This window comes from Aptenodytes patagonicus, chromosome 2, assembly GCF_965638725.1.
Source record: "Aptenodytes patagonicus chromosome 2, bAptPat1.pri.cur, whole genome shotgun sequence".
NCBI classification, from domain to species: domain Eukaryota; kingdom Metazoa; phylum Chordata; class Aves; order Sphenisciformes; family Spheniscidae; genus Aptenodytes; species Aptenodytes patagonicus.
In genome coordinates this window covers 41,822,921-41,843,446 of record NC_134950.1, presented here as the reverse complement: position 1 = coordinate 41,843,446, position 20,526 = coordinate 41,822,921, and the positions used below count along the sequence as shown (strand labels likewise).

At 40.7% G+C, this 20,526-nt stretch overlaps 1 protein-coding gene across 1 annotated transcript in view; it reads right to left on the bottom strand.

Moving 5' to 3' along the window:
- Positions 1 to 9,505: 9,505 nt before the first annotated feature.
- The window catches only part of CA8 (carbonic anhydrase 8), a 53,046-nt gene continuing 42,025 nt past the window's right edge, over positions 9,506 to 20,526 (bottom strand). The window contains exon 9 of the mRNA XM_076332206.1: positions 9,506 to 10,138. The gene's annotated coding sequence lies outside the window, so the exon portion shown is untranslated. The remainder of the gene's footprint in view (positions 10,139 to 20,526) is intronic.

Below are 20,526 nucleotides of genomic sequence, written 5' to 3'. Positions count from 1 at the left end.
TTAGACTTGAAAGATTTCTAACTCCTTTCCTACCTCTAGCCAAATGTCCTCCTCTTACGGGTGCAACTGCTTTGTTTTGGGTGACAAAGGCTCTATCCTTGCATGTAGACATCCATCACAGCTAAAATGTCAGCTGGAATTCATTGCTGGGAAGGAGACCATGTTTTGATTTTTTTCTCTCCTTCAGGGGAACAGGGATATCTCGTCACCTGGTCTCTTGTTGCCTAATGAGCTTGCCAAAATTGAAGATATTTGGGTTCTCCCTTCTTAGAAATTGGTGGGAAAGCAGCATTATTAAAAAACTGTAAAAGCAGTCTCACCTATGCATAGCTAGATGTCTTTCTATATGAAAAGATTACCAAAGTAATACCAGATTGCTCTTTTCTAACTGGCTAATTAGCAAGAGGAGGTGCGTATTCGAGATCACAAAGCCTCTCCTGTTTAGATGCAGTAATGTAACCATACATTATCACTCTCTTCATTTACAGGACAACTGCCAGATATTTTCTCGAAGAGCATTCCTTTTTTTTCTCTCTCTCTTTGAGAAATAAAAACAATTATTTAACAAAACAAAGGTAGATTGCAGGTTGGTCTAGAAAGGAGCTGGAGGCTAAATGAAAAGAGAAATTTAGCTGATATAACAAAAGTCTTATAAAGCGTGACTAAAACTGGTTGAAATCTGAAATCTCGATAATTTAGGGTATTCTGACATAATTAAATTTTCATTCTGGTTCAGAAAAATACCAGAAATGTCAAAAAGGGCACTTTCTTTCCTTGCAGGTGAAACAAAGACCCATCTTCCAAGGGCTTCACTGGCTCCTTACTTTTGAGACTCCAAGATTATGCACACTGTAGGCTCTTCTCTCAAGACAAATCACCCGCCCAAAATAATTTCAGGCTTTTTGTGAATTAAAAAAAAGGTGTTACTTTGCAGAAATGCAATGAACGACACAGTTTAGCACTCACCTAAATGGACATGGGATTCTGTTTTAATTCAAAAAGAAGTGGCAATGGCAACCTATCGGTTGCACCTCCACTTCTTAAAAATGGAAAAATGTCCTCGTCACCCTGTCCCTCAGCTTCACGAATTTGACACTCACTGTTATGGACAGTGAAAGAAAGTTTCTGCAGCTCGTAACTGCAAGACACCAATCATATCTTCCTTCTTTGCATTTACCAAATGAAAAGGGTGTGAAATGAGCTTGTTAGCCTTTTAGTGATTAAAAACAAAGTTAATTGTGATGGAACGCTAACCACAATTATGGTAATCAACTCTAAAATGAGAATGAATCCTTAATATTAGATTCAATTTTGTTAATGAGAAACTGGATTTAAGAACTGTTACTTGATTAACTAACCAAGAGATGTAAAGAAGCAGGGAAAGCCTGAACATAATACATCACTCAAATCCTTTTGGGAAAAGGGTAAATACTATAATACCAAGTAGCACACAAAAAGCAGCTGTGCTCTGCAGCCACCCGCTACTAAATGCATTTGGGAAAGAACCCACACTGGCAAGGGAATGTGTCCAATCAGGAGAAGCAAGAAAAGGTATCTTGGAGCAAGCAAACAAAAGCAACATGATACAGGTGTCAAGAGGCCTTGGAGGGAGGAGGCAGAGTTCAAATTTAAGGGTTATAGGACATGGTAAATAATCCATTAATCTGCCTCTATAGTGATGCTCATTTGAGGTGCTGCAGGAACTGCCTTTGCATAAACCAGTAATTTTCACAAATCTTCACAAACTTCACTTATTCCCAGACTGTGAACACAGATAACAGACCTCTGAAGCTGGGTGTCTGAACTCAAGCAATACTCGCTTTCCAGGTGGTGCTAAAGGCCTTGAAAGCAGAGGATTTTTTTTCCCTGTCCCATTCTTGGCATTTCAGCACAGCGAGCACCTAGGAAGGGCTGCCCATCATTGTGCCTTAGGGAAATCCTGTGAGAAAAGTGTTTATGCCAAACAGGTATGTAAACATCTGCCCATGCAGCGCACACTTAGGCTGGGCTGTCCTATTGTTCAGGAAAGACGTGTGCATTGCTTTAATGTAATAAATTATTACCTTATCTTTATTATTACGAAGGAAGCCCTTGGGGACTATACCTGGGCTCACAGTGCTTGCAGCTCTCAGCTTTGCATTTCCTAACAGCACCGGCTGCATTAAAATCAAACAGATGAGCTCCATTTTGCAAGTAAGCAGCAGCAAAAACCAGTGGGACTCCCTGAAGAGCTGGAGGCAAACCAGCACTGGGGCTCATGGTGCTCCTCAGAGCCACCGGTGGCTCTGCTGCTGCCGGCCCCAACACCGCGAAGATCTGTGATGCAACTGCAGTGATGCCGGGAGAGTGGTGCCCTGAGCCACGGGTGCACCGCGCACCCGCTGGGGTCGCAGGACTGACTCCATAGCCACCCTTACTCCCGGGGACATCGCTACCGCAGCCTGACTTGCCGCTTTGTTGTGGGTTACTGTTGCTTCGTGGTGCCACGTGACCTGCTTAATTGGAATTCGTGATGACTTACGTAGTGGCAATTTGGATTTGATTTCCAGCATTTATTTGTGAATTTTATCTGAGTAGATGTGATCTCGACAAATGGCTTAATCTACAGTTTTCTTTCCATTTTTAATAGAAACCAGCCTCAATTTTCATACATGTAATTTTTCTTGCAGAGTATCTCTTTGCCCACAGATCCCTCCTTGAACGAGGGGCATAGGTCAGAAAAAACATGCCAAATTATAATGCAAAGAGAGACGTACACAGATATGAATTTTCTTTGTTTGCTTTTTATGCTGGGGAACAAACCCTGCCTGAAGCTCTATAGTATGCAGACATCTAGTGGCTGGATAATATAGTGCAATTAAACATCTTTACAGGACACCTGTAAAAATTTTGCACAGTCACATCATCATCTGAAGGCCAGATACCTTGGGTCCTGTTGAAAACAAATTCTTTGGCTCTGAAAGTCCTTTTTTCATTCATTACGGCCCTAGTCACGGGTATTTTGAGATGCTCTGGCCTCGTGTGTTTCTAGGATTTAATTTTAAATTGTGTGGAACTGGGGTGGTCAAAACATAAAATGCCAAGAAATCAGGAAGGTTCAAAATGCTGCAGCACATCTGCTAAATCACAGCCTATAATTTCACACTGAGACTCATGCACTTGATAATCATTACTGGCTTCCCTGCCAAGAGCACACAGCTCTTAGGGTTTTTTGTGTTTGTTTTTGATTTGTCTCTTGAGTAAACATCTCCTTATCTATGTGAATTACTACATGTTTCTAAGCCATGAATAAATCTTTCCGCTACCTTTGGTTTGCATTTTTTTCTTCTTGCTCAGCCACACATACGATTATCCAACTAAAGAGACGGAGCTTTTTCCTAATTATGATTCAAGATAATGAAATTCACTTCCAACTGACCTATAGTGCACCAAAAAAATCTGGTATCTTCACAACATGAGGTTAAACGCACATTTTCCAGAACTGCTTTATACCTGCTATTTAAAATACTGCTGGCATAGTGTATCATATGCAGTTGTATGTGTTTCACTGACTTATCATAGCTTTCATCTGTTTCATGCTCACCACTGTCAGATGTATACATGGGAGGCACTTCAGAAAGCACTGCTTGTAGTGTATATTTGTATTAAAGCCTAAGGGATGCATGGAGTTTATGTCTATGTAAGATCAAGATGTTTTTGTCTCCATCTCAGACACAAACGTCACCTTAAATAATAAGCACAAGAGTTGCTTATGCGCTTGAAGCTCCACCCTTCTGAAGTGCTTCACTTTTTAAAAGAACGGAGTTTGGGTTATGACCTTACTTCTTTATTGTCTTCTGGGGGTGGGAGGGTAACCCAACACAGGGAACGTAGTGAACAGTCAGGGTTTGGGATAAGGATTGGTGTGTGCTGCCCAAGGATGAGCAGACAATTCCCTGGCACTGGTGGGAGAGGGGCAGAAGAGCAACAGACTTGGGAACAAGGCTTGCTAGACGTGGTTTCTAGTCACTGATTTGGGAGCTGGCTGTGAGTTAGTCAGCTGGTTTTACCCAACCCAGAACGGACCACTTCTAACACAATCGAGTTGAGGTGGAAATAGAGAAGGAATATTTCCAACCATATCCCTGCTAGAGAAAAAGTCACTTAAGGAAGTTTTTTCATGCTGTTTTTGCTTCATGCTATCTTTACGCTTTCTTTTTTCTTTGCTATTCAAGGCTTAAATAGCTCATTGTGTACTTCATAGGGCAAGTTACTTTCAAGTTTATCTAATACTCTCAGGCCCCATCTTCAGTTGTTTGCCTAATATCTGGGGAGGAGAAGGGCATTTTTGGATCAACATGGGGTCAGGCTCTGGGGAAGACCAAGCAGAAAGGAAGAGCTGCCACTGCCTCTGTACACAGCATGGTAAGAATACTGGTGAGAAGGATGTGAAGATACTGGACAGAAGGGTCACAAAAACCAACCCAGCGATAAAAAACAAACCTTGCAATAGAAGTCATCATCTCAGCAATTTTATCAGGGAGAAGACTGAAGAGGTGACCTGACTACTGAGTCAATGCTGGGTTTTTAACCTTGCAGATAATGTCTTAACAAGTTCTCCTGGACAAGGACCACGTGTTGCAGGGCAATATGAAGAGTCTCTCTCTAAAATGGCTAACTGCTGAGTCTTTTTCTTATTCCTGGCATCATATGGATAGTCAGACTATGACCAGAGAGAAATATCCCTCAGGTGATACAGGGGAGAAGGCATTTGCAAAGTGAGTGTAAAGATGAGTTCATTAATACATCGGAAGCAAACACATACTGTAAGAGAGAAAGCCCCATGAGAAAATGAATGATTATGTCTTCAGAGCAAGTCTCGAACAGCATTCAATATAAAGGACCTGGGACTGAATAATGAATAATGGGAGAAAAGAGGAGGGAACAAGACTTTAACACATGTTCACTAAGCAAGGGAAAAATATCCAATCATACAAATACCGACAGTATATGTACAGTGCTGGTGGACTGATGCTAGGCACACAGTCTTCATACTGGAATTTCTTAGCTTTAATTAGAAGTTCTAAAATTCATTTTAAATTGTCCTTGTTTTAAAAATCATTTTTCTATGTATAGCATTCTAAAGATACGAATATACATACAGACGTGTGCTTACAATGACAGTTACAGTTTCATAAATAAATGTGCACATAAACACTTCCAAACACATCCTGTGTGGTCCAGCCTCAGGAGATGTGGTGGATGGTTCTCCAGCTGCCTGACATTTCAGCAGGCAGCATTGGTGTATAAAGGAAGAACACGTCTCAAAGTTTGACTCCATGGCTGATGCCACCATGAAACCCAGCCAAGGAGGAAAAAGCAGGCCAAAATTTGTCCTCTTTCCAGAGTCCTCAGCCCTAAGAGAGGGTTTTCCCCTTTTCCTCTGCAGTCATCATTCACCATGGGTTCCCCTTTCTAGAGGGAAGGAAGCATCTCTTCATTCCCACTGGAGTTGATGTGACAACCATGAAAGGATTAATTTGCACAAGGCCATTACTGCACCAGTGCTGTGCTTACCGGTCAAACTCAATGAAGGCGAGTCTGAGGGTACGGCAGCTGCACCCTGGCAGGTTCTGGAGAACACTGATGTGTATGACATCTTGTGAAGCTGCCTGTGCATGGATCTCCCCCTCCCCGTTGCTTCTGCAGTCCAAGCAAAATTCAGCTGAAATTTCTCAGTAAAATTATTTTTTCTTTATGTTGCCCTGTTGTTAAGCACTTTTAACTCTTCAGCAACGGTAGCCTTCAATTACCCTCTGGGATTCAGGAACACCAATGAATCAACCTTTAGGTGACAGACAGGGATGCTGGCCAGGGACCACCCTTACTTCCTCTTAGACTCAGTGTCCTAGTTCATGCCTGTTTCTATACACAGCTACCATACCATGCTTGCCACTGTAACGTCTGGGATCAAGCCTACCCTTTAACCCACACCAATTTATGCCTGGTCACCTCACAGGTGTATTTTGGGAACAGACCTAGTATTCATTATTGCTCCACCTATGCCTTGATTTTCATGCAAAGGAAATGTGGGAGCCAGGGCAGAAGGCAGCTGTAGGGAGGCATGGTGCTCTCTAATAGGCTCCTCTGATCTGAACAGGCAGGAGCCCAGGATCACAGCCCAGGGTGCAAAGCACATCACGCCATAGTCTGAAGTCAAGCTAAGAGCTTAAAGCCTCTAAGTTTTCCTGGAAGCTCCAGAAAACTACAGGGGAACCCAAAGAACGCGTCACCTGCAGAAGGAAGGTCATCGACAGCAGATCCTGGCCCAACTCACCTGCCTTCTCCCAAAAGCTGGATTTCTTCTTGTTCCTAATACCTTTCTAAAGTTTACCAGAGGGCTGCAGAGCCAGCTTTTGCCTTATGAGGCACATAGCTCCTTTTAAGTATTATGTCATTATTTCTTGATCAACAAGTGTGTAACTGCTCAACACCTCTTGGAAACTTATAATTCACATTTCTAATAAATGTTTAAAATTATGTGGAGCATCACACACATTAATACTTACCTTTAAAAAGACTTCCAGTGCAGATAGCAATCTGAATCAGAAGAATTTTAGTGGCTGTAGGCTTTAAGAGGAAATTATTAATTTAGGGCCTTACACTACCCTCAGAACACCTTTATCAGTTTTTATGATTTCTTAAAAATGTTAATACAAAGGCAGGCATGTGGAACTCTAATTGGAGAGTAGCAGAGTCTCACCACACTCAATAAAACCTCTCATGGGTGCAATGTAACTGAAGTAATACACAGAGAGCCCTTCCTGCAAATTCCTCCCTGCGGATTCCTACCGAAACCTGGAAGACTAATTTGACTTTTCCCAACACACCATGAATGTGGATTGACCAATCTGTAATTAGAATGGGTGTGTTTCGTGAATGAATTTGTTGTTATAATTAGATCTGGTTCTAAAGACAAAATACAGCTACAAGTATTTTTACCAGTGGGGTTTTTTTCTCTTTCAAAGCCAAGCCTAGAAAAAAAGAGTCTGACAAATGTTGAGATAAATTTACCAACCTCAGTTCCTCAGTAGTAGTGTTTATATGACTAGAAGTTCACTGCACAAGGCAACGCAGGAAAGAACAGCAAACACAGGAAAGGAGCACAGGAAAGGGAAATAATGGACTTCAGTTTTTTGGTGGAGACATTACATCATTTGCTTTGCAATGTATCTGTATTTCACAGCCAGAATAATATCAGCCAGCTCCAAGATAAGGAACACATTTATTTAGAGAATAAATCTAGTTCCAATTTCATCATAATGTCAATATTTGCTGTATTAATACTACAGTTCCTCGCAGTTAATACTCAGTAGTTAATAATATGTTGTGTGCAAAGGGAAAAGATCTTCCGAATGAGCTGTGCACAGAACCTGGAAATTGCCAGGTTTGGAACATGGTTCACTCCGCTTTTGGAAAGTTCCTTCATTGCTGGGTGCGAGGAGGTAGGAATAGGTCTTCAACTGGTAGAAACCAGTTGACTTCCACCTCGCAGGGCTTTGTTTTGGGGTTTTTTCTCAAGCTTTTAGTACCAAACCTTACAACTAGGACAAATTATCAGGCTCCTGTCAAAAACCGTGGACAGTCCAGCCTAGCCATTGCAGGCCATTGCAGCAGACTTTATGCAGAAACTCCTCCCTGCCCTACGGTGTCGTGGTTTAATCTCAGTTGGCAACTAAGCACCACGCAGCTGCTCGCTCACTCCCCCCCGGTGGGATGGGGGAGAGAATCGGAAGAGTAAAAGTGAGAAAAACTCGTGGGTTGAGATAAAGACAGTTTAATAGGTAAAGCAAAAGCCGCGCACGCAAGCAAAGCAAAACAAGGAATTCCTTCACTGCTTCCCATCGGCAGGCAGGTGTTCAGCCATCTCCAGGAAAGCAGGGCTCCATCACACATAATGGTTACTTGGGAAGACAAACGCCATCACTCCAAACGTCCCCCCCTTCCTCCTTCTTCCCCCAGCTTTATATGCTGAGCATGACGTCACATGGTATGGAATACCCCTTTGGCCAGTTTGGGTCAGCTGTCCTGGCTGTGTCCCCTCCCAGCTTCTTGTGCACCTCCGGCCTTCTCAGTCAGTAGAGCATGGGAAGCTGAAAAGTCCTTGACTAGTGTAAACACTACCTAGCAACAACTAAAACATCGGTGTGTTATCGACATTGTTCTCACCCTAAATCCAAAACACAGCACTGTACCAGCTACTAGGAAGGAAATTAACTCTATCCCTGCTGAAACCAGGACATACGGCAAGATGTGGACCAGTGGGAGGCCAGGCTCTGGTGACCAGCATGTTGGGGTTGGGCTCTGGCTGCAGCTGCTTGGGGGGGTCATTGCTGAAGGTAGAGGGGCAGCAAACAGTGAAGCTGCTACATGGACGTTATGGAAGTGCTGGGGACATTGCAGAGGGAATGCGTGCTTTTGGCCAGCACTGAAATCTTGAACCCCTTGACTAGACAATAGGGTTATACTTCATTAAATTTGGGCAGAAGGCGGAGAGGGACTTCCTTAAACGTAACCCTAAGAAATTCAAGTTTCTATAGGCCCAAGGAGCAATTTGCCAATTGCTACTCTGCTAAGCCCAAAATAAACAGATGACTTCATGGTGGGCTGCTTGCTATACATTTTCTACACATTTATTGCAATGCATGCTGTCAAGGGCAGCTGTGTGTCTCTCCAAAGGAAGCACATTTTTCTGCAGTACACACAGTTATGAACACATGAAGTAGTCAGCAGTATCCACTCCCCCCAACCCAGCTCACGTGTGGTGTGTGGGTTTGTCCTATTGTTTCTGCTGTCCCTAATATACACATAAATGACTCGGAGAATTCGTAGCTCATTCAGCAGCAGCTCTCCCCATAGCCCTTGAAGAGGTAGATGAAGCATGCCTTCTGACACTGCATTTACCATTGCCTGGTGATGACTTTGTGATTGATGACTCACCGATCTGCTCCAAGGGAGTAACCTCCCCTTTGTGAACCTACCGTTTGCGTCTCCATTGTGCCCCTGACTGGAGCTTGCCATCTGTGCCTCCAGCATTCTTCCACTCACATAGGTCTCTGCATAAACCTGCCCTCCTCATGCTAGGAAAGTGGACCTCACTGATAGCTATGGTGACCAAAGCTACTGCCCACCACATTATTGACTCTGTCCTTCAGATCTTGGTGTTTTGCAGGAATCAGAAGATATGACCAGCTGGCTTAGACTACTGTTCCCTTCTTATCTGTTCTGTCAGATGGGTCATGTGTGGCCCAGCGTGGCAATCCCCATGCTGTGCAGTGAGCTCAGGACATGCAGAGCAGGTCCCCAGACCACCATCCTCAGCAATGTACAGAAACAAACAGAACTGTCATAATTCACAGGAGAACAAAGGCCGATCATTTTCTGCCTGAACTGAACATTTCTTTGCAAAGTTCCATGCCTGACCAAGTAGAAAATAATCCAGATGATTCTGTTTATTGTTATATTGGTTAACTTTCCTTATTTCAAAATTGTCCTTTATTTCAGTAAAGTGCCTAGTAATGCAAAAGTCGTTCAGCTTTATTCAGATTAACCATGGTAAGTGCATAGGTTTAGCAGAGAAGCGTTCCTTTCTGCCCAAAAATCAATTCTGAATCTGCATAACACTCTCTGTGAACAAACAATGTTTTTATTAGCTTTATAGAATGCACCTCCCCTCTACAGAAAAGATGGTTACTGACAGCACAAGAGATGACACAGAATAAAATTAAATCTAACATTCAAAACAATAACGAGTATTTCTACATATTAACATTCATACCAAGCTTAAAAGTGGTACTGTTTGGATCACAGACCACTATTGAATGCTATGGCAAAGAAATTATCTAAGCAATGGTAATTACCATTTAAAAATAGTTAACAGTGTGAATTGGAAGATTTAATGTGTTTTCTTCTTTTAATGTACAGCCCCATTCCCAGAATTTCACTGGACCGTGCGGATAGACCAACTGTCAAAGCTGTCTATCAAGGCTGAATTAGATGAAGACAAACAATACAGGCTTTGTGGTTCAACTGAAGCAGCAGCTTCAAAAGTTTCCACTTCTCATCCGAGGGCACTGTGGGAGCATTGTCTTCCCCCTCTCTGAAAAGAGAATGGAACAATTATGTTACTGAAATTCCTCCGCAGTGGGTCTGAAAGACTGTTTATGTCCAGCCAGGGAGACAGGGAAAACTAAAAGCAGGGATTTCATGACAGCAGGTGGGGGCAGTTTCAGGGTATATACTTCAGTGACATAATGGTCCTGATTCTTCTCTTTTAGGGTAAAGCCAGTGCTGGAAGATTTACTAGCAATGGAGGAAATGGCAATAAAACCGCAAAGTTAAATGTAGTGGTAAAATTATTAACTTGAAACAAAGCTTTACAATTGGCTTTCTGAATCAGTCAGGTAATTGATTCTAATGTGGAGAACATGGCAGTAAACTAGAAAGGAAAATACACTAGTCACAGAGAATTTTTTACCGTGTACCATTTTAGGGGCTGTACCAAGTGAAGTGCTGAGTACGTCGCTCTCATGGGAGTCAGGTGGGCTCGGGAGATAGAAAGCAACCACCCAGTTTTTCCCTCCTAATATCAGTAATATTCATTAGCAGCAGAGATAAATCAATACTTGGTTTCATGCAAACACATATTCGTGTGCTTCAGTATAACCTTAGGAAATCAGCTGCTCAGGTTGTCCCAGTGCTCTCAGTTTGGAAGCGGTAGGTATGGGAGTGCCGAATCATTTCATTCTGTCATACTAATAATCTCACTTTTTTCTGAGGTTATTTTAGTGCCAACTATAGCTCAGTACATACACACAAAAAATCTGTAAGTGTTTGGGTGCAAATGGTCACCTGGGGCTACAATTGCTTGCAGGGTCAACACATCTCTAGAGAGTTCCCACTCTTTTTAAAGAGGAAAGGAGTGTAGAGGCTGTCAGTCACCAGCAGTGCTGTTAAGAAGTCAGCGTCTACCCACGTGACAATCTGTGCCATGATTTCCATGTGCTTCCTGGTTACCATCCAATACCCCCAAAAGTCATGGTGTCTGGCAGCAGGACCATTTGATGGTCAACTTGAAGAACTTTCTACCAGCTGCCTTCTAAGGGAGGCTGTAAGCCCTTCACAGAGCAGCTGGTTTTAGCCACAGTTACACTTTATGTAATAGCACAAAGGATTCCCAGTTCTTCCTGGGGTTTGGTATAAAGGTGTAACATAAAAAAACATGTAATAATAAGAAGTTATTCTCCATCTCGGGAAAAACTCTTGGCACATTTTTCAGTGGGCTACGGATATGATGACGCAGGGACCAACCCTCTCCCCGAAGTGAACAGAAAGGTTCCTCTTGCATGGACAAAAGAGACTGGATTTGGGAATTAGACTGAAAAATCTGAGCGAGTAAGCTCAAAAGAAAGCCAAAACTTTGTGTTCTTAAGGTTCTGTGTAGGCAAACTAACGCTGTGACACAGTGACACTTTCTCAATCTCAATTAGTGCTAAACTAATTAACAAAACTGTTTTATACACTGCAGTGAGTAGTATCTCTCTTCTTTCTTGGATAATCCCTAGTGTGATGTAAGGGTGATTGAGTATCTAATTACTCCTTAATTGAATGCACATTTTGTACATTTTTCACTAGTTCAAGCTTAATGCTTTTGGTCCAAAAATCAAAGTCAGTGAAATTAAGTTGAACTGGGATTTGGGCAGCTATTGTATTAATGGATTACTTTTGGAAAGGAGCCTAATTACAAGCCAGTCTGAAGATTTCAGTTGTGTTTGTTATAGAAATGTATTGTCTGACAAAAGACTGATTGTATATATTGGTAGTGTTGCTATTCATGTTTACCCTTTATTGTTTAAGAGTAATTTTTCTACCATGCTAAATTAATAGCACTGTTCCGTAATACATGCAGTCAAGTAACACACTATTCAGGCTAAAGGTTTACGTAGATATGAAGATACCTGCTCCTCTTACTCTTCCGAAAAGTTTTTGGAAATGTAACATTTCAGCTAAAATTGTACAAATGGGCACATGTATTATAATCAGAAAATTGCCTAGATGCCTTGCTTGTTTCTAAATTATATTTCTGCCTTTGAAATTTCCTTTGCTTGGGTTGAGTCCTATATATAGAGAGAGTCCAACTGCTTCTGGTGGAGTCCTCTACCGATCAGGCAACCACTCCCAAAGAAAAGCTTTCAGGATCATTGCCGTAAAGTGTAAATACCTGGGAAATCTGAGAGCTATTATCACAATACCCATGGTTTAAAAAAAAAGAAATATTAACAAGGTCAATCAAAATTCAGAAATCAACCTCATAATGTAAAAAAATCATTATCTTTCCAACAATATTTATTTCTAATTCTTTCCTATAATAATTTTATGTACTTAGATTCCTCGGGAAGGATACATTTTCTTGTACAAAACTGAGATAAACGCAAGACTCTAACTTTATTTCAGAAACAAGAAGCAGCAGCAGGAGCAAAGACAGGGCCAAGCTGGTATATTTTTAAGAACTAAAGGTCCCAATGTTCCCATAGTAATAGACAGAACACATTTAAAAGATAAGAAAACTTCAGTGAAAAGGATTATTTTTCAAAGTCTTCCAAAAGTGTTGAGAAAGTGCAAATAAACGGACTATGGAGAAATGAAATAGGATGGCCACAATAATATGCCTTTCCATCTGATAGGGAGGAAATAAGATACCCCACTGCAGCAGCCTTAGGTCAAGATAACTACACAAGATCAAAAACTTTCTTCTGCTACTTAAAAGTAGTCAATCTGCTTTCTGGAGAGCTTTTCCACCTCTTTTGTCTCACCATATTCCTTATCATTATTGTCTCACACAATGTGTCTATTTTTTTCCATATAGAAGTATCTTGCCTTCTCCTCCTTAACACTAGGTTAAACCAAAAAGTTTAAGCGTTTAAAAAAAATCAAAGGCAAAAAACACTTTAAGACTGACTACACATTACCATTATGCTATACCTCCCTAAAAACAGCACCTGAAAGTATGGTCAGGCATGGATTCAGATTGTCTCAGAGAAGAGAACTGACTACCTTATGAATTCCTTATCTTTCCTGAAACACTTTGCATTCCTTCCATGAAAATGTCGCAATTCATTGAGTCTACATCTTGTTCTGTGGGCATTTAACAACATCTAGCTAACTAAAGTGTACCTTTGTTTCTCTTGAGCTCTGGGGATGCATAAAAATCTTTTAAAAATTACAGTAAGTTTTGCTTTGTAGCACTGCTCTGTCATAAACTGTGGTGCTAGTCATAAAACATTGCTAACAACAGTCACTGCTGGTATTCTCTTCCTTGAGTGACAATTACCAGTGGCAAAAACATTTTCAGTATCCCAAATAACTTGCTTGGTTTTGTTTGCACTTTATTTTCAAAACACTGTTGTCTACTTAGCAAGAGTTTGTTTGCATACTTTCATTGCATTGTTTTCATCCATCTGAAATAATTAGAATTACAAATTCCAATAAGATTAAGGACCTGTGACTACCTGGATCTTCAGTTTCAATGGAGTAATAATGTTCTGCTTAAAACTCCCTGTGTGATTTCATCTAGGTAAAACAGAGTGCACTCCCACTGCCTAACACGTATAACATTGTTGAAGGAGGAATGCATATTGTAGGCTTTCTTCTCTGTCTGTGGTCAGACACATGTACCTGTATGTCCTTCTAATATCCTTGACATTTGAGAGCTGTTACATTACTATATTTCACACGCACTAATCTGGAGTCTCTATATTTTAAAAAACAGGTGTAGTTTTATCAAAGATGATTTAAGCTTCCTACCATTTTGCCTCACCACTAATTTGCAGCATTTTCCCCATAAGTGAAAATAACATGGCAGAGTTTCAGCGTGTATTCAGATTCTAGCTTTTCTGTTGAAATTGCCAATAAACAGGCTGTGAGGGTGTTTTTTATGACAGGCACGCCCGGCTACATTATCACTTCCCAAGTAGCAGTGTACAAACCATACATGGTTTATGGTAAGCAGCTGGAAATTATACTCTCAAAATGCTTTTCATAAAAATGCTGATGATAACAGTGCATTGTGGATAGCAAAGAATGTGTGATGCTGATAGAGAGTCACAGGTCAAGAAATTTGGGAGCCCTTGTCAGCATGAAGTATCTTATTTGAAGCATAAGCAGGGGTCTGATTCCTAGGCTACCTTATGATTTTTTTAGCTTTGAAAAGGAAGCACAGCATTTTGTTTCTTCTTTGCTTCTTCTACACATGCTAAGGGATTTCGACTGTTTTCCATTCCTCCACCAATATTTGTGTATTTCTAAGAAGTGCTCAGTAAAGGATTGAACAAGGACAATTCCAATATGGTACTCACTCTGGAAACAGCTACAACTGAAAATGGTTTTCTTCCTCATTTAGGGCTTGATCACTCCTTATACTGAAGTTCTGGCCTGGACACAGCATAAATTCCTACTACAGCAGTAGCCAGTCTATGACTCTTGGGCTGTCCGTGGCTACCAAATCCCTGAACTGTGGCTCCTGTGTCAGAAGTATGTCACATAAGCAACAAAAGTGTTTTGCTACTCACTAATTTGAATCCTCAGCAGTGGGAAAACAAGTTAGGCTAACATTACAGGGTTCACTTACAATCTCAGTGCATACCCCATCCCCTGCTATTACCACGACGTAGCGGGAAGCAACTTGAAAAGGCACCATCTTTCAGCCATTCCTGAAGCTCTTGGTCCCCTGAATGCTCCAAAAGTTTTGGTATGTTTCCAGTAGGTCTCCGATTATGGTGTGTGGCTCACAAGCCAAAGGTGCTTGGCCCTCTGTCCTATAGTCACACACTCAAATGTAAGCACATTTTCAAGTACTCTGAAGTGGCAGCAGAGGGTTGGGCACTATACATAAGCTTTTAAAAACAGGAGAACAATAGTCAGTTTTGTTGATAACATGAAGTTGGGTTTCTTTCAAAAACTGAAACTTATCAATTAAACCAACCACCTTTTAAGCGCAAAACCTAAACTCATGGAGACAAACAATGACCAACAAAAAATCACTTGCTGAGAAGCAGCATAAATACTCGTATTTCATCAAATCTAGGAAACTGGTGTTTGTATTTCTAAAGAACTAGTGTTGATAATCTTTGTGTTCTTTTTTTTTTAAACCAGGAAAAAGAGAAGAATGGTCATAGTAGCCTAATGATGCATGGCTGCTGAAAGCTCACTCCAGTTCTGGATCTACATAACAGGAAAGCATAAAATCCCCAAGTGTTGGAACTTCTGAAGAGCAACTTGTTTGTGAACTTCAGGAACTACAAATGCTACTAGTAAACTGAGAGTAAAGATACATTGATTGGTAGTGCAAACCTCCATTCAAATGCAAAGTTCACTGAGATCTGCTTAGGCAAAGAAATACAGACCATAGCATCATGCCAATCTTACTTCCATTTCTCAAAGGCAAGGTACAGCCCCGTAGCTCACTCTGTATTTGAATGTCCCTTCATATTCTATAATCTACAGTCACCATACAACGTGCAATGCCACAAAGAGGGGAGTGCACCACTACCTGTTTAGTACTAGCTCATTCCCACTGGCAACGCTGATCCCCTGTTCAGTGTCCTATGGAAAGGGCCGCATAGTTTTGCTGCCACAAGAGCAGCTCAGCAGCTTCAAAAGCAAGTAATTTGCACTATCCACTCACTAAAAGCACCGGATAGAGTCACCACATTGCCCTCTCTCCTTACGGTGAAACTAATGCTGTGTCAATTTCTGCTTGTCTGCTCAGACCTCTCAATATCATGCAGACAGCCTCTGCAGTATCAGGCATGTAGTCTCTCTTCCTCCACCCTAAATTACTCCTTCCTGTTCCTCAGGCCTAGCACAACCTTGATATTTTAATGATGTCATTTACTTTTTTTCCTCTAATCTTGAATGTGCAACTAGGAAAATGGTAATTATATTAAGAATGGTTCTTAATCCAAATTAGTTTCTGCTATCGTAATTTACAGGACATTAGATAAACTTGCAGCTACTGACAATCTGGGGTCTTCCAAAGATGTATGTGTATGTATGAATGTGTACATGCATTTGTATATATAAAAATTGATGCTTTTTCAGGAGTTTCTGAATCAGTCACAAAAAAAATGTTCAGGAGAACTGAAGTAATGTAGATAGGTAGATGGAGTAGGTATAAACCATCATCACAATTGGAGGACAATTCTTCATTTACGGATATAAAATAAACTAAGTTGTGTCTGGGATATGCACTTTTGAGGCAACACATTGAAGAATAACTTCTTTAGTTTATTGGTTATGCTCAGCAGAAAGTAAATTAAAGCTTAAAACTTTCTAAAGAAAATATTATTTCAATATATCTTTAGCAAGTTATTTTTTAGAACAAGGTCTTACTGTCTTCTACTAAAAGAATCTCATTGATTTCAATGCCTTCTGTACCAGGCACTTATTTGACGTCCTCTTAGTAAATGGGAGAAATGCCATTTAACTATCCTATGCGTGGAATCATGCTTATACACCCTGATTTATAAAGGGATGAAGACATGTAGGCATGCCATACTCAATTCAGTATTATTATCAATTCAAGTTGATATTCAAGTGTTTGAAATCAGACATCTTGCTCATTCACAGATAAAGCTGTTCCACTGATGTAATAGAGGAGAAAGGCATGTCTATCGAATCAGTTACATGTAAAGCAACAAGGATTAAAGAGAGGGTAATAAATCCATTGGAAACCACGAATTATCCTGTCTTCAGTGAAAAATACACTACTGAAAAAGTACCTACCCATTAGGCAGGGTGGCAAGCCCCAAAATAAAATAGCCTGCTGGTATACTCACAATTCACATGTTTAAAAAATAGTGAGCCCAGGACTCAAATTGCCAAAAAAATAGCCTTTAATAAAATGGAAGATCTAAGGTTTTTCTTATTTGATTTCTAGGAGTGGTAGTGTTTCATGTCCCCATTGTTAAGCTTTGCTGCATAACAGTAAGAATTACAAATCTTTTTCCAAGATCACCTGAGATTATCAAGAAATACCCTGGTGCCCATAGCAAGGGCTCTGAGTCAAGTATGAAGTATCAAAAAAACTAGTGGTAAGACTGAGGAAGTCACAATGTTATCCTTTCTCTCTTTTCTTTCAGAAAAGAATCTGGGCATCCTGGTAAACAACAAGTTGAACATGAGCCAGTAATGCACCCATGCAACAAAGGTGGCCGACAGCCCTCTGCAGGGCTGCACTAGGAAAAGCATTGCCAGCAGGTGGAGGGAGATGATCCTTCACTTGTGCTCAGCACTGATGAAACATCTGGAGTACTGGGTCCGGTTCTGGGTTCCCCAATTCAAAAGAAACATGGACATACTGGAGAGAGTCCAGCAACAGGCCACAAAGATGATTAAGGGATTGGAGCACCTGTCATAGAAGGATAGGCTGAGAGAGCTGGGACTGTTTAGCCTCAAAAAGAGAGGTTTCAAGAGGGATCTTATCAATGTGTATAAATACTTCATGAGAAGAAGTATAGAAGATGGCACCAGACTCTTCAGTGGTATCCAGTGAAAGGAGAAGAGGCAATGGGTACAAATTGAAATACAGGAAATTTCATTTACAATTAAGAAAAAACTTTTTCCCTGCGAGGATGGTCAAATACAGGTACAGATTGCTCAAAGAGGTTGTGGAGTCTTCATCCTTATGATATTCAAAACCCAGCTGGACATGGCCCTAAGCAACCCGCTGTAGTTAACGCTGCTTTGAGCAGAGGACTGGACTAGTATATCTCCAGAGGCACCTTCCAACCGCAACATACTGGATATGACTTAAAGAGGTTAGAAATAAGAAAAAAAAGTGGCTTTTTTAAGGGAAACATATGTGAAAACTTTGGCAACTGCAGGAGAGAAAGGATGTAAAGGCTGTTCTCTAAGGGATGTACTTAAAAAACACCCACATAACAGAGTCCAAACACTTATTAACCCCAGGCTATAGGAGACATGCGTTTTTAGCAGATAAGTAGAGTCAAAAGAGGCCAACTAGATAGCAACAAACTTATTCTAAAGCCCATTGGATTAAAGAGAGCAGTGAAGCTACAAAGTTCTACCTGTTTTGTCCGCCTGAAGGCTCCCTTTAGAGCCTGGCTAAACTTTGTTCTAGAACTGGAGGGGGGTATTTTGAGATCTGGGCTTTCCTATGATAGAGGAGCATTTAAAAAAAAATCATTTATTTACCTGAGATTACACACCATGATATATCATGTTTGTGTCATCTCTGCCTTCAATTCAACAAGCTACCACAAATTGCATCAAAGATCAACATATGCCATTTGATCATAAGCCACAAAGGGTTCAGTTCTGTCAAGGTTTCAATCAAGGCTGAAGGGCAGACGTCCTGAAGATTTGTGAGCATGGCATGCATAGAGCCTGCATTCTGATTCAGTCAAAACTAATTAGACCTTTCAAGCAACCTCCTTCTACTCCTGTGTACACAACACTTACAGAAACATTTGTCTCCTTCTTTCTCTGACAGAGTGACAAGGTCATGGAAAAGTAATGTTCCTCAAGGTTCTTCAAGTGGCTGCACCACACTGGCTTGGAAAAGAAAATAGTGAAAACTCTACTGACAGGAGTTCCAGCAGCCTTGACAGAGGGGCATCGTGTCAGAAAAGAAGTCCACCAGTGTGTTTGTAATTGTAATATTCAAGACATACCAGAGCTTTAAAATAAAAGGTAATCACCTCTTCGAAAGGAAGAAATGCTCCCTCTTGGATCACTACGTAGATGCCACCCTGCAAACTATTACTTCCCCATCTGCTACTGAGTCTTCACAGCAACATTCAGACGATGTCAGCAGTCCCAGCTTAAGGACCATTACCCATTCCTATGAATGAGGGAAGGTGTCTTTTCTGAGGATGTCTGAGGTCTGTGAGAGGAGCTGTTCCTCAACACCTTCCTCCTGGAGAGAACTGTGTGAGGAAATCACTACAAAGTAGGTAGGATGGTTTTCTTTCCTTTCTCCCTCTTTGCATAGAAGAAGGGTGATCAAAGACACACGATTTCTTTTTATACTTCATATATGTAGTTTACAGCTCCCCAGAGACAAACTCAATAGCAAGAATATACTGTGAACCCTTGATTGGTTCAGTGCTATTTGGACTGATGCATCTAAAACTAAAAGGAAGACCTGGCCAAATGAATTTCTGAAAAATAGTTCAATCAGGTGTAGAGAGCCAAGTGCCATTTCTTGTGGGCTACACAAGGAGTCACAGTTCTTTCTCAGTGCTTGAGAGTCCATAATTAGCATAGCCCTACAGTGAGGACTATCATCTTACATTAAAAATTCCATCATTTGGGAATTAAAACTGCAGATTATTTTGTAAAGCATGGCCAAGATAAATCTTATTCTTTAAAACAAATCTTTTTAAGTATTGACAAATGTAATAAAATTTCAAACATGAAAGCAAAAGGGAAATTTTTACATTTCAATTCCAGCATTGTAAAGGAAACTCTTTCATGCTTAAAATTCAAACTCAGCATGTCAAGTAATTTCACTGTTACAGACTTGAATTACCTGCACTGGCCTGAGGGCATTATTCACTCTCTGAGAAAAATTGTACTTTAATATTGCTATGATTTTCCCAAGTAATTTTTGGGAAATGGCAGAAGCCAGGATGAATTTGAAACATCCATTTCAAGATTAGAGTGACGACATTTGGTGACTGCAGAGAACCATGTAATTGAGAATTGGGCTTAGGGATGTGCCCAAAATTAAGTATGGGAATGAGAAAACAATACTAATAAAAGGACCAATGTTTTGCTTTCTTTGCTTAACTTCCAGGATGTGGATATTGAATAGGGTTATAAAATACAAATAAACACTTACTTCAAAAATGTTTAGATGCATACACTATATTGAATGCTTACGCTATATGGAAAGACTATGAAATTGTTGGCCACTGTCCCAGCCCATGTAATAATTTCTGTCACATGCAGGAGGAAGGATAATCTTCCCACTCGGTTTTAATGGATCCATTTTTGGAAGCACTGAATTATTAATCTCTTTTAAGGGTTATCTGCTGCCTGATCATTTGTTAACTTCATATGAAGTTGGGGGCTGGGCCCAGAGCATGCTCTGAAGAGGCTTAACTCCACAACAGAGCCTGAAGTGAACTAAGGAGTTCCATCATTGACCTAGATAGGGCAAGCATTTAATGTACAAATAAATGTCCTTACCCAAAAGTGTATATCAAAAACATTTCAGCAGCATGCTTCCAGGTGAAACTCTGGATGAATTGGTTCTCTTGTGAGCACATGGCTTTGAAGAAATGTGCAGATAGAAAAACTGATGCTTTTATATAATGGATTCTAGCAGTAAAATAGGGTAATGGGGAGTACCCAATGTTTTTCTTATTTAAATGAAGTTTATTGTAGGATAGTAGATGAAAAATTTTACTATGTTAAAAAGTAGTAGGACTTATTAAAGAAAGCAAGTGAACAGATTCATTT